The sequence below is a fragment of the Ochlerotatus camptorhynchus genome, unplaced genomic scaffold, assembly GCF_037179485.1.
Source record: "Ochlerotatus camptorhynchus isolate MF236.1 unplaced genomic scaffold, CSIRO-AGI_Acam_v1.1 ptg000270l, whole genome shotgun sequence".
Taxonomy (NCBI): domain Eukaryota; kingdom Metazoa; phylum Arthropoda; class Insecta; order Diptera; family Culicidae; genus Ochlerotatus; species Ochlerotatus camptorhynchus.
The window spans coordinates 1,080,468-1,096,090 of NW_027040759.1; positions in this window are offsets into that span (position 1 = coordinate 1,080,468).

The window sequence follows — 15,623 nt, forward strand, 5'->3', positions numbered from 1 at the left end:
GGAACAGGATTTTTCAGTAATCAAAGGCACACATCTTAGTCCTTGTTACTTGCAATGCCTTGTTGATAGTGTCAAGACTCGGCTTTGTAGACCGAGGTTGATCTTGAAACAAGGAAAAAATGTGTTAGTTAGTCTTCATCTTTGTGATTCTTACTCTTTTATTTGTTGTTCCCTAGTTTGAAGTGGTTATGGACTAGGGTTCTGATGCATGGTCCTTATCGATGTCATTGCTTAATTTTGTTGGCAAGGAATCCAATTTTGACTGACAAAGGGGCGCGCCTTTGGAGGGTGTTTCAACACTCCGAAGGGTATAAATAGCGGGACCTTTCAATTAGAGTCGGATCCTTGCAATAAATGCAAGAGTGGCAACTGTAAAAAAATCGAATACTTCATCATTTCTCAATAGTGATAGAGTAATACGACATGTACTAAACTAAGGACACGGGATAGATCAATAAATAGGTAACAACACAATAGATCAAATAACTGGTCGCAGTGGTGTTATGTCCCGAACAGAAAAAAATACTGTCAATGAAAACTTCATAAAAACTTCGAAACCTTCATCAAGCTTTACAATTTTTGAACAGATTCATATTTTGCACAGCTCCCCAGTGAACAGCTCCTAAGATTTTAAAGTCTAAACTCTTCTATCATCTTTCATCCATTTCCTCTTTAGTCGCAGGTATTGAAGTCTGTTCAAATTCTGCAGTATTTAAAAATTTCCTTGTGTAAGATCTGAAAACATTCAAACGAAAAGTGGTCTTCGAAAAAACTCAACTCTGTCACTCTCTCCCACTTCTTCCCTCCCAAACCGAAAAGCTAAGCAGGGACTCGGGTAAAATTACAAGCAATTTTCCCCCTCACTAACGAACGACGACGGTGGGGGGAATCTCACGCGTCAACAGCTTGCGTCTCGACTGTGGAAAAACTGCAGCAAAGTGAAAACCGTGCCGGAGGAGGATGGGGTAATGATTTGCCGGAATTCCACCGGGGACCTAGCTTTCTCATCGTGTTAATCAAATAATAAATGACACGCAGTTATTTTTCCGTCTCCGACCCCGACTAAGACTAAGCGAATTGTGTCCCGGAACATGCTTGCGCTTATACACGTCACCGAGCACGTCACCTTCCTCCCTCCTTCCATATTGTTGCTCCTCGAAAATTCCACAATTCGCGACGAAATTAATGTGACGTTGATTAATCGTTTGGAAATTTGATTTTGGGACGTGCGACAAGCTGCCGTTTGTAGCGTTTGTGCGTGATTGGGGTTGGTAGGTATTGCTGTGTTTGTTTTACGGTGTATTAGACGAGGATGGAGAACCGGACGAGTGTCTTTTGGATTTAGTTGGGTAAGTTATTATTATAACTATCTTCACGCTGGTTATATAAAAATCATTATCGCTGAAACACCCACCAATCGGAAATCTTAGGTGGTTCTCTTTCATTTGAGGCTAGTTTCGAAAGATTCTATAGGGGGTAATTTTTCCATAAATTTTGTGGCTTAAGCCCAATTAATTTTTGGACATGATTTACACTAATCAATATGAAAAGGGGCTTTCGTTTGGTGGTTGTTTCAACGATAATGATTCTTTTAGTAATAAGGTTTTCTTTTTCAGAGACACCGTGGCTTATATATTTGAAAATTGTTAGAGTAATTTCACTTGCATCGAGTCTGAGACATCATAATATGCACTTTGAAACTCATCCGATTCTAACACAAATCTGTCTAATTAACACATTAACCTTGACGAACCCTGAATGTAGGGGAGATGGGGCTAAAATTCTCATGCCAAAAAAGATCTCCGTTTAATCCACAAAGTGAATCGATACTTACGTGCAATGTCATCTAAATGTTGTATTAGGCTATTGGCAAGATATTAAAATTGATATGCTTGAAGAAAACTGCTAAATTCTTGTTTCAATTGGTAACATTTAGAGGCCAACAGAAACCTGTTTTCTAAAACGTCGGTATGTTCTTCCTCTATAGAATTTAAATTGCTCACGCCTGATGGTTATGCTTTCTACACTACAATTTGCGGGGAGCATTATGCCACGAATATTGTTGATTGCACGAATTTTTAGACTTCTGCGAGAAGATTTCAGTGACAGTTATGCTGGCGCACTCACTAATACTACTTAATCCTTATGTCAGACAGTGTTATGCAAACATTTTATTTGTATTTATCTCGTTCTCAAAGATTTATCTGACAGTTACAAGCAAATGTATGTTTCTTGCAACTATTTATTGAATTTTACACTATTTATTAATTGTTCCCTTTTATCACCAGGATGGCAGATATCCTTCAGGAAATTACCAAGCGCCGTGCATCGGATAATACCGTTTACCATGCTTTATACGGTTATTTCTTCCTGGGACTTTCGAAAGCCAAACTGGCGTCAATTTACGATCGGATCTTCGGTTTGATCACTGAAATCGCAGTCCATATTTCCATCCAGATAATTTAAAAACTCCACGTTCAAGTACGAACAACCGGCTTCGTCACTTCCCCGGTGGTGATTATTTCCTGGTTCGGATCCCATTTCAGAATCGATTTCTGTTGAAAAAACACAAATAAAATTAATTCGAGTACGGAAACCAAATGCGATCATTTACCAACCAGAGTAGATTCCACATTAATTAATTTCCTCGATCGAAAATTCACAATTCAAAACAGCAGCAGCAAACCATCAAAACCAAAACAAAGCAAAATAAAATTTCTCACGATCTGTCAAATCACAAGCCAACTAGGCTATCCAAGACAAGGAGAGGAGGTCTGGCAATGTGCAGCTTGTTGTTTTTTCCTTCGCTCGCATTCGAATGGAACAGTGAGTTTGACGTCACACTTGTTGTTAAATGGTAACAGTAGGGGAATGAAAGAGACTATAAAATTAGCATTGCCCGATCTTTCTCTTTGACATAGCTAGGCTACGTTTGTGTGAGTAAGAGATAGGTGTACGCTGGGTGTGCGAAAATATTCACTGTGCAGAAATTTTCTGCACAGTTGTCTAAGAAGGTGCAAAATGCGCAATAGTATTGTTGAAAATAACTACTATTTTCTAATAAACGCACCAGTTGAGCTATCGAATCGATGAAGGATTTTCCTAACAACATCATCAATCAAATCGTTAATTTTGGTAGTTTTCAAAGATACGTGTTTCATGAAATAAGTTTTGTTGCGTGGTTGTCTGCCAAAATTGTTTTTCAATTTTATAAATTTCAAATGACTTTTACTAAACAGATTTTGGCTTCCATTTGCTTATAATGAGGGTGCGTTTTGCTCGCTATAGGCATTTTACTCCCATTTCCCCTACGTAAACAATTCCACATTTCAATTTCCCCTTCCTACGTACAAGCTATCACGAGCTGTTTCAAATTACCGAAACAGGCATTCCAGCAACGTAGTCATACATTTAGGCAGTAACAGTCACTCAAGCAAACGCAAAGTTATAATCAAACATTGATACCGAAGATTACATGAAAACACAAACACACACACACACACATTCTGTATGAGAGCTGGAGGTGCCATATTCCGCATGTGTGCTCCCTGTCGCTGCCGTTTGGTAGGTGGGTAGATAGGGACCTTCGTACCAACAACTTCTTCGAGTTCATGCAAACTTTATAAACCGCGACGGTGGCAGTCCCGCTCTGAATGCCGCTCGTCGGGAGGGTGTTGATTGATAAATTTTGCACAGCATTACTTAATTTTCGCGAATAATCAGCATAAAACAGTGGAAAAAGAAACAGATCTCGTTTTCCTCCCGTTCCCTTTCATGTTTGTGCGCGGGTGCCTGCAGAGTTGGTTGTATTTGCCTATGGGATCGAAAGTTAAACACGAGACTGTTGTTCGTTGACGGTGTTGCTTCGCTCGGTGGTAGGCAGTCAGGAGTCGGATGGTGGTGTGGCAAAAAGGCTGCCGACAACATAAAAATAAATGTTGGCTGCCTTTTCGTCCCTCGCACCGCTATGTGTAACCGATCCGGCGGATTTGTGCAATTGAGCGTGTAACAGAAAAGACAAATGAAAAATGTTGGTGGACCAGGAACAAGTGGAACCAGCGGGTCGAGAGAAGATCTGCGACGGAGATTAAATTTGAATATTTAAGAAGATGACAGATATTGTAAAGAACTGCGTGGTTCAAGCTATGCTGGAAAATGACGTGCTCGCGTGTGTTTGTGTGCGTGTTTTTCCAGGCACAAACATTTATGTGGATTACTTAACAATATCTACAATATATTACTTAGCGCATAACACTTAAGGTGCCGCCACACGGCGCATGATATTTATGTTATAGTTCTCTATGACATAAATCGGTTATCATTTCTATATCACAGTTCTATGAGATTTGGGAAAAAAATTTCAAAAACTATGAGCTATGACCTAATAGTAGATATGTAGTAGAAAACTATGACGTAGTGCTATAAAATAGAATTTTCGAGTGTACACACGATTTAATGTTTTTGTGTATTTTTGTTCGCTTAATGAACCTGTGCACATCATAAAAACATAATTGCAGAAAAGCAAAATGGGTACTTCCGATAGCTTTAGTCTAAAGCCGTTAGACAAAAAAGAAAATAATTGCTGCAGTTGTAGCGTACCTCATCTCGAAGAGGCGAATTAAGCGGAGTACAATCTGGATAAAATCATGGATTGCTCGGTGTGAAGGCTTCGGAATCGAGACTAATCTTCTGAAGTAGTTGAGCGACGAAGATCCAGCATACTACCGTAATTTTGTCAAAATGACAAATCAGGATTTTGATTTTGTCCTGGAGAAAGCATCATCGGTTATTACCAAGCAGGATACCAAGATGCGTAAGATCCGGAACATTCGATAAGTGGTCAATTCATGAAATTTATCCTAGAACTCTACGTTTTTTTCAAAAACATTCATTGACATCTTATTAATATGAATTCGAAGTTGTGATCGAAAAATTGACTTTTGGGTCCACGAAATGGCCTTCCAGAGGATCAAAATCATCATTTTTCTTCTAGTACCACGAGAAAAGTAGTCAAAAGTAGTGCATTCAGGGCTGGTAGCAATCACTGCTGTTAAAAATAGTGATTTTAGTGACCATGTTGATGAAATAAGTAACCAAAGTTTTGAAAATAGTGACTAAAAAGTGACTTAAGAGAAGAAAAGTAGTCGATATGATGGTACACCAAATAAATGTTTGATGTTTTAGACTTATACACTTCCATGAGATATTCATTTTTGGTGATTTCAATCTGCCAGGCGTTTCGTGGAGTCCATCTCATAGCGGATTCCTGTATCCAGATCCTGATAGCTCTACATTTCACGCAGGAGCTATTAGCCTTCTCGACAACTACAGCGCAGCGACGCTTTCTCAAATTAACCATGTAGTTAACGAAAATGGTCGTAGTTTGGACCTTTGCGTCGTGACCACACAGGACAGGGCTCCATCAATTTCCTCGGCTCCTTGTGCACTAAGCTAGTTCCACATCACCCTCCTCTAATTGTCACTGTTGAGGACAAACTCGTGCGTGAATTCGACGACTATCATGCTACGGTTTCTATGACTTCCGTAAAGCTGACCACCGTAGCATCATGATGTATTGTCTAGCATGGTATGGGAGAACATCCTTAATCCAGATGACGTTGAGGCTGCAGAGCAAACCTTTTCACATGTCTTGGCATAAATATGTCATTGACAGACACGTCCCGAAAAGAACTCACCACAAAGTGTCTCACCCTCCCTGGCAGACGAGAGAGCTACGTAGGTTGAAGTCAATCAAGAGAGCAGCATTGAGAAGATTTACGAAGTATCGCACGCTTCCTCTGAAACTACATTATGTGAGGCTGAATCACATGTACCAGCGAGTCAGTCGTGAATGCTTTTCAAGTTTCCAACGAGGCATCCAGGGCAAACTTAAGCTACACCCGAAATCCTTTTGGAACTACGTGAACGAGCAACGCAGGGAATCCGGCCTCCCATCGTCTATGGAATTCAACGGAGAAGTTGCTGCCACTGTTCAGGATATATGCCATCTTTTTCCCGAAAAGTTTGCCAGTGTATTCACTAATGAGATACTAACTGACCACCATATTAACCTGGCTGCCAGGAACGTTCCAGTAAACGATCAAACGCTGGGTGCAAATTGATGTTAATGCAGTTCCATCTGAATTTTTGAAGAGAGATATTGCTAGCTTGTTAATTCCGCTTCTTCGCCTGTTCCGAATGTCTCTCTCAGGTGGCATATTTCCATCTTGCTGGAAATTTGCGCACATGTTTCCCGTCCACAAAAAAGGAAGGAAACGAGCTGTGGATAACTATCGAGGAATTACATCGTTAAGTGCCGTTTCGAAGCTATTCGAGCTAGTGATTATGGAACCGTTGCTGTCCCATTGCAAGCAGTATTTGAGTGCTGATCAACATGGGTTTACTGTCGGCCACTCTACAACTACCAATCTGCTGTGTCTCACATCGTATATAACCGAAAGCATGTCGGATCGGGTTCAAACGGACGTTATTTATTCAGACCTATGCGCAGCATTCGACAAGTTGAACCATGCTATTGCGATTGCTAAACTTGGCAGGCTCGGTATATGCGGTAATCTTCTGAGTTGGTTTCGATCATATCTTACCGGTCGGCAACTAAAAGTTACCATAGGAGATTGCAGATCAGCTAGTTTCTTTGCCACATCAGGTATACCTCAGGGAAGCCACATGGGACCGTTAATTTTTATACTGTACTTCAACGACGTGCATCTGGTCATCGAAGCTCCTCGGTTATCATATGCAGATGACCTCAAAATCTTCCTACGAATCTGCTCCATTGCTGACTGTCACTTTCTTCAACGTCAACTGAATGTAATTGCTAGTTGGTGCAGGTTAAACAGAATGGTAGTGAACCCAGCCAAATGCTCCGCTATTACGTTCTCACGAAAACAACAACCGATAATATTTAGCTATGACCTGCTTGGCTCGATAATCGAACGCGTGAATCAGGTCTTGGGTGTGATCTTGGATTCGCAGCTTTCATTCAAGCAACACATTGCATATGTTGTTGATAAGGCGTCAAGAACTTTAGGGTTCATTTTTAGGATAGCTAAAAACTTCACTGATATCTACTGTCTAAAATCTCTCTATTGTTCGCTTGTTCGATCGACGCTTGAGTATTGTTCAGCGGTTTGGAACCCAAACTACAACAACGGTGCCGAGAGAATTGAATCTGTTCAACGTCGCTTTCTTCGTTTTGCGTTGCGTAGATAGCCTTGTATTGATCCGTTTCGATTACCCAGTTACGAAAGCCGTTGTCAACTTATCGACCTAGAACTTCTCCGGACTAGAAGAGACACAAGCAGAGCCCTAACCGTGGCCGATATCCTGCAAGGAAGGACAGATTTGCGAGGCTATCCTGAGGCAAATTCACCTGAATGTTCAACCCCGACCGCTTTGTAATAACCTTATGCTAATACTGCCTCTACGTCACACAAATTATGGAGCATACGGTGCGATTTGCGGACTGCAGAGAATATTCAACAGAGTTGCATCTGTTTTCGACTTTCATCTCTCCCGTGATGCGCTTCGTCGAAAGTTTTCTTCTGTTTTTCGCCGGCAGGAGTTAAGATATTGACTATAAGATATACGTTTTTTTTTATATTATGACCATGCTTGAATGTATTTTTTTTTTACCATAGTTGATAAGGTTAAAATCATTGGGGTTTCATCCAGCCTGTTGATGTAAAACAACAATAAACAATAAACAATAAACAATAAACTTAGTATCTCATAAACACTTATGTACGACATGAACCTTTAAAGTGAAAGATTCAATAGAAATTTTATGGCCAAACCCATGGTATTAGTCAGGGTGTCTTCTGACTACAAAAACCTGAAAGACTGGGAATTCATAAGAATTTTTTTCCCTAAAATATCTGGAGGTCTCAGAGAATTTAATAATCTTCTTATGAAGTTTAGTTTTAAAGAAAATAATGAATTTTAAAATACCAGTACTTATTTTTTCTCGTTATTTTCATTCACACTTTGAACTTCATAGATCCTAATAGTGGCTTAATATTCAGTAACAAATAAGTTTAAAAAAAAAAACTGAGACTTGAAATGTTTTTTTTTTTTATTTTTGAACATACATATTTCGTAGAAATTTTAAATTTGAATAAGTTCTGAATTTAAAAGCTATGATACTTCAATGCATTTTCAAAAATATAGAGTCGAATTCCATGCACAGTTTTAAAGGCTTGTTGTATTTTATTATAATTTCTAAGGAAGTTCTGAGGAATTTCTTTTTTGGACAGAAACATCAAGTGCAATTTGCTTTCAAGGTAGTTCTGAGGAATTTTAGATTTCAATTGAAGCCTGACAGTTTTTAGTAGAATTTTAATAAATTTCTGAGGAGCACAACTCTTGTGAGCTTCAGAGGAAAATTTCAAGGGCATTCTGGGCATAATTTCATAAAGTTTGTGAGAGAAAACGAATCCGGAGCATAAGTCCTTGGAATTTTTTTTTAAATACTAAAAGGAGGATTACAATTAAATCTCAAAATAACTCCAGGGCGTCTTCAAAGGTATTCGGAAACTCAACTCAGGAGAGTTTTCCAAACAAATTATGAGAAGAAATCTACGGAATTTGTGAGGAGAAATGCCATTGAATTCTTAGAAGACTTTCAACGTGAATAGAATTCCAAGGAATTCCAATTGAATAGGAATTCTGAAATGAATACAATTAAAATTCGGAGAATCTTTCCAAAGGGTTTCTTATTGTGGAGAATTTCAAGGTAATTCCAAAGAAAACTAAAATAAAATTGGATTCGGAGGATAGCTTCATCAAAATTTTGAGGAATATTTCAATGGAAATCTCCGTTGAATATGGAATGGACTACTTGAAAGTTCCCAAATTTATGGAACTATGGAACGAACTACTTGAAAGTTCCCAATTTTTTCCGGAAGTTAATGAAACTGCCTTGAAGTTCTTTTATAGTTTGAGAAACTAGCCTGAGCCTCACAATACTTCTTATCAAATTCTTAAACTTCCCTGAACTTTTTAGGACTTTCTAGTTTCCTATTTTTTCTCCTGGATCTCCTCTAAAGGATTATTAATTCGCTGAATTCATCTAAACTTCTTTAAAATTTAAGTGACTTCTCCATTGTTAACGAAACTGCTGTGAGGTTCTCTGTTCTTTTCTGAAATTCTCAAAACTTCTCTAAAGTTTTTGCAATTTTTGTACTGCGCTGAATTTAATTGAACCGTCCTAAAAATGTGTAAGCTTCAGTGAACTTCTGAACTTATGCGAAGACTTCAATTAACTTTTTAAAGTCTCTGAAGTTATCTGAAAATCTGGGAACTGCTTTAAATTTACCACAAATTTTCTGAAACTAATGGAACTGAACTCCCCTCGAAATTCCTCCAATTTTCGGAGCATACTTGACTTCTTCCAAAAGCACTAACGTTCATAAAAATTCCTGAAGTTCGCGGATCTCCCCTTAAGCTCCATAGATTTCTAAGAAGTTCTCGAAATGATTCTGAAGACCACTTTGAAGTTTTCGATGTTTTTCTAAATTTCTGGAACTTTTGTGCTTCCGCAATTTTCATGGGATTCGAACGAAATAATTAATATAGTTTGATGATTTTCACTGAAGTTCATGAAACTTCCATTCAATTATCGACACTTCTTTAAAACTTCTTCAATAGTCTAGAATTTCCAGGTGTTATTAAAACTGCCTTAACGATTACTGAATTTCTTTAAAGTTTTCAAAACTGCCCTGAATTTATCAGTATATTTTAAGAACCCGCAACTTTACTGAAATTAATTGATTTGCCTTGAAGTTTCGACAATTTTTCTGAAGTATTCTAACCATTATAAACGCTCTCTTATTTTCCCTGAACTTATATACGCTTACCTGAAGTTCTCTAAATTTGTTTAATAATCCGAAAAAAATTCTGATATATATTCAAAGTACCCTGGCGTATTCGGATAATCATAAGATTTTAAAGGGTGTCCACGATGAAATTGCCACACACAAAATTGATTCGCAAAATTCAAGTTTTCATCCGATTGCCATCAAATTTTCAGGGATTGAGAAATAACTATTAAACTTCATTTTACCATTTTACTCGTATTTTATTTACAGTCCATACGCAAATACCCGCACTTAACCCCGGCCATAAGATTCTGCACAACCTGTGAATCAACCGTTTTTTGCATGTAAACCCATACTTTCTTCAGTTCCTCGACTGTCTTCACTACCTTAGATCGTTTAAGAAGGTGCTGCTTCATAATCGCCCAGTACTTCTCGATGGGGCGGAGCTCCGGAGTGTTGGGAGGGTTGAACATTTTCGGCACGAAATTGACCTTATTGTCCGCATACCACTTCAGCACGTCCTTGGAGTAGTGGCATGAGGCCAAATCCGGCCAGAAGATTGTTGGGACGTTGTGGGCCTTCAGGAGAGGAAGCAGCCGCTTCTGGAGGCACTCTTTTATGTACACCTGTCCGTTCATCGTGTTCTGGGTCACGAAAGGTGCACTCCGCTTCCCGCACGTGCAGATGGCTTGCCAAACCAGGAATTTCTTCGCAAATTTGGACATCTTCTGAGTGCGGACATGCTCCGGAACGCTGAACTTATCCTTGGCTGTGAAAAACAGGTTGCCGGGGATCTGTTTGAAGTCGGCCTTCACATATGTTTCGTCGTCCATGATGCAGCATTCAACTTTCGTCAGCATGTTGAGGTACAACTTCCTGGCACGGGTTTTGGCGGACTTGTTCTGCTTCTCGTCGCGATTAGGGGCCTTTTGTACCTTGACCGTTCGAAGCCCAGCCTTAGTTTTGGCCTTCTGGGCAAAACTTCGGCTTAGGTGCAGCTTCTTAGCCACATCCCTAACGGAGGCGTTCGGATTTCGGTTGAAGGCCCCAACTACGCGGTTGTGATTTTTGGTGTTGTACGGAATACTTTTTCCTTCACTTCTGGGCTTCCGATCGGTGGTCAACCGTTCCTCGAACCGCTTAATCACTCGCGACACCGTGGAATTCGCGATTCCCAACGTTTTAGCGATGGAACGATGCGAGAGATCCTTGTTCTCGTGATGAATGCGCAAGATTTTATCACGCACTGTTCTTTTGACTCCATTTCCGCGAGTTTTGATTACAGGACTTTAAAACTTGCAGGATGTAAATAATGCACTATGAACTAAATCCACCCAAATTTTCATTAAATTCTACCAAACGGTTAAAAAGTTAGAGCAATTTCATAGTGTGGCAATTTCATCGTGGACACCCTTTATGAATACCCCATAATTCCACGGAATTCCTTGTAAGTCGCTGCAAACTTGCTTAAGTTAATAGGATTATTCTGAATCTATCTGATCGTCCTCGAAGTACACGGAACTCCACTGAATATCATGAAACTATCAAAATTTATTAGAAGTTCTCTGTAATTTCTTGAATGTATTGCTGCTTGCTAAAAATTCTCGTATTTTTTTTTAATTAATGGAACTTCGTTAATATTCTCAACTTAGCTAAATTTTCACATTTTTTAAAGTTCTTGAAATCTCTATGATATAGCACCCTTAAAATACTCTCACGTTTTCCGGATGTTCATATAATTTTTATCACGTCCCAGAAATTCTCTCGGAGCTTTGCTGAAATATCCGGAGGTTTCTACAATTTCCATGAAATTATTTGAACTGCCCTTTGATTCTCTGATCTGTCTTGATGTTCTCGAAGCTTCCTTAAAGCTCTCGATTCTATTGAAGATAAATTTCCCTGAAATTCTCGAGACTTCTGTGAAGATCCTGAAATATTTCTGAAGTTTTCATAAATTCTCTGATGGTTTCTGTACTTCCCTGAAATTTTCGGAGCATCAGGGTTCTCAATTTTTCTAAATTTACAATTATAGATCATTAAACTGCCCCAAAAGTCTGGACTAAAGTTACGGGACCTGCTTTTAAGATCTGAAATTCTCCAAAGATCTCCAGATCTAGCTTTTCTGAGGTGCTTAGAACTTGTAAAAAAAATGCACAATGCCCCTCAAGTTTTCTTTATTTATCAAGTTCACTTAACACCTATGATGAGCTCTGAAATTTTAGGGACTTCATAAAAGTTTTTCTGATTTTAAAAGAACCGATTTGAGGATCTTAAAGCTTCGCAGTTTGTTTATGGAGCTTCACCGAAATTCTCAGCATTTCCTTTCATTCCTGAGAATTCCTTCAAAGATCCTACAATTGCTGTGAAGTTAATGGGACTGCAATGAAGATCTATAATCTTTGATAAAGTTAATTACGAACTTGAAATAAATCATTTATTTGTTTTCTTTAATTCAGGCACTTTGAAAATTTTCAATATCTTGAAATTGTACTTGGCATACGAAACTTCAAGACATTAAATATTTGTAGATCTTGGACTTACTCAAATTATGTGCGTTTTTTAAACTATTTTAAAGTGAGAAATTAAGCAAGTGCTTGTCTTCAACAATCTGTTTCTTTAAAACTGATTGCCATGCCTTAAAAACGTTTGAGTTAATTGCTGTTGTTTTTGATCTTCCAAATAAGCATATTTTAAACCCATTTTAAAAATAACTTTCTTATTATAAGCCTGTAATTTATCCATTTGAGTTCTGGAAAAACCTGAAAAACTCAAAAAAATTTATTTAGAAAAATGAGTAGTACATAGATAGAGAAAGACGATTATACGTCACAAAGCAAAGAATGATCAATCTCAAAAGAAATGCACACTAAAAAAGTTGAAAATAGTGACTGCTTTCAAGAAAAAGTGACTTTAGTGACTTGAAAAAAGTGACCAAGTCACTAAAAAGCGACTCGCTATCAGCCCTGTGCATTTCATAGTAAAACTGCTTGCCAAAGTGGTCCATTCATTTTTGTTTTCTGATGAACTCGAAAACAGTAGGCTGCGTAATTTCGACATCTTCAGAAGACGCTAATTTCAAATAACAGAGTAAAGTGGTAATTTTTACACGATAGATGAGGAGATGAAAGTATAGAGTTGATAGTTCCGTTAGAGTACGGCAGTGTGAAAATTGTATGTAGATAGTAGAAAGCGAGCAAGTACAAGAACTTGAGGAAGGTACAAATCGGTTTGATCATCTCTCTTTGCAATACAATAGCTGCAATTTCCAAACCTACGTCTGGATGCCTTCCTCCAGATAACAACTTGAGTGCGGTAAAAATCGATAGAACTGTTTCAAACACATCGTCGGTACATGAGCGAGTCGGCGATCATCTCTTTTTGCCAGTGGTGGCGGGGGGAATATCCCTCATCATCCCTCTCCAACGGGGGAGTTTGGTAAAGAGAGATGATCAATCCGATTTGTACCTTCCTAAAGTTGTCCTTGCTCGCTTCCCGAGCAAAGTCCAGCAATGAAATTATGCAATTGATAAATTTTGTTTTCATTTTGCTGTAAATTTGCTCTTCAAAAATATGTTGTTGCGGGTTTGTTTTCATTGCGTTAGCATAACATCAAATTGAATACTTGTTTTGTTATCAACAGGAAAAATGGATATCAAATTTAGTTTTCGGTTTGCTCTCACTGATAGCAGAGATAGTTTTCAATGTGATGTCACAGGAAGATTTGTTTGCTTTCAATTTTGATATTGTAACCGTTAAAACGACCAAAATAACCTGAGTAATCATTATCAGCGAAATCACAACATCAAATTTAGATTTCAAGACTTTGCTCGGGTTTCTACTCTCTACATACAATGTTCACACTGCCGTACTATCACGGAACTATCAACTCTATACTTTCATCTCCTCATCTATCTTATAAGAATTACCACTTTAGGCTGTTATTTGAAATTAGCATCTTCAACTATGTAAATCGATGACTTCACGCAGAAGTAATACAAAACAAATAGTCAAAGCATCTCCAGAAGAGTTATTTATATTTAAAAGATAAACAAATTTGTCAAAGACGTCAAGTCTCCAGAATGACAGGAAGTAAAGTTTAATTTTAGCGCCATCTAAGTGGATAAGTCTTGACCTATATGTTTATAGCAATAAATGGTGCCTATTATAATGAAAAACTTTGCTGAAAGCACCAAGTCATGGAAATGCTTCGTTTCGTAATAATTAATTTTGTTCCGCTAGATTGCATTCCTGATCCACTGTTCTGTGTAAATTAACATCAGAAAAAAGGTAATTACCTTTTATAGTTAGTAATGTCTAAAAAGAATAAAAAAAAAACAATGTTTTCACTAATTTTTAATATTTACATGATAATTCGAAAACAGTTGGCAATGGATTTTTTACATCTTGAGAAGAGTTGTTTATTGTATTTGCTGAAGACGGCAAGTCGCTAAAATGTCAGACTGAAAAGCTCAATTTTGGTGATAAAGGGCGAACACGAAATTATTGCGACACATTCAACAGGGCATAACTTTTTTACCATTGGGTAAAAATCAACCAAATTTTGCACACTTTCTCATTGATGTGTATTGTGTACATGCTGTCAAACTCGAAGTCGTGTTTTTCGATTCAACGAAAATGGAGGTGAACCAACGCGAGTTGAGAGAACAAATTCTTTCCAAACACCTGGAATTTCCTGACCTGTCGCACCGGCAGTTGGGAAAAATGTTGAACATTCACCATTCAACCGTCTCCAGAGTGTTGAAGCGGTTCCAGGAGCGGTTGAAGTTGGACCACGGCAAAGGAGCTGGAAGAAAACCGGGACCGGAGAACAAAAAGACGGAGGGAAAGGTGAAGCGGATGATTAAAGCAAATCCCAACGTCTCAAGCCGTGATTTGGCTAAAAAGATCGGCATGTCGCAGAGCTACGTCCAGAATGCAAAGAAGAGAGCTGGACTACATACATACAAAGTACAGAACTACCCAAACCGCGATGAGCGGCAACAATCGACGACTAAAACTCGGGCACGGAAGCTCTACGAAAAGATGCTGACAAAATATGGCTGCTGTGTGATGGACGACGAAACGTATATAAAAGCCGATTTTAAGCAAATTCCGGGGTTTGAGTTTTTCACCGGCAAGAGCAAGTTCGATGTGTACGACAAATTTAAGAAGAAAAAAATGTCGAAGTTCGCCTCCAAATATCTCATTTGGCAGGCCATCTGCTCTTGCGGACTGAGGAGTGAGCCTTTCGTGACAAAGGGCACAGTAAATGGCGAGATTTACAAATCTGAGTGCCTCTAGAAGCGCCTTTTGCCGTTCTTGCAGCAGCACGACGAAGCTCCGCTATTTTGGCCAGATTTGGCATCATGCCACTATTCTTAAAGTGTCCTGGAGTGGTATGAGGCCAATTCTGTCCATTTTGTTCCAAAGGACATGAATCCGCCAAACTGTCCGGAGCTGCGCCCGGTGGAGCAGTACTGGGCAATAATGAAGCGGGAACTTCGGAAGAGCAAGAAGACAGTCAAAGACGAGAAGGACATGTTAAGAAAATGGAAAAAAAAACTGAGAAACTGGTACCGGATGACACTGTAAAGACTTTGATGGAGGGCATCAAGCGAAAATGCGTTCAATTTTACACTCAAGGCTCCATCGATTAACTTTTCTTTTGATTTTTGAAGTAAATATATGTATAAAACTACCCTAAAATTTTGGTTTGATTCTAAACATTATAAGAAAATTGGCATGACATTTTCGGTGTCGCAATAATTTCGTGTTCGCCCTTTA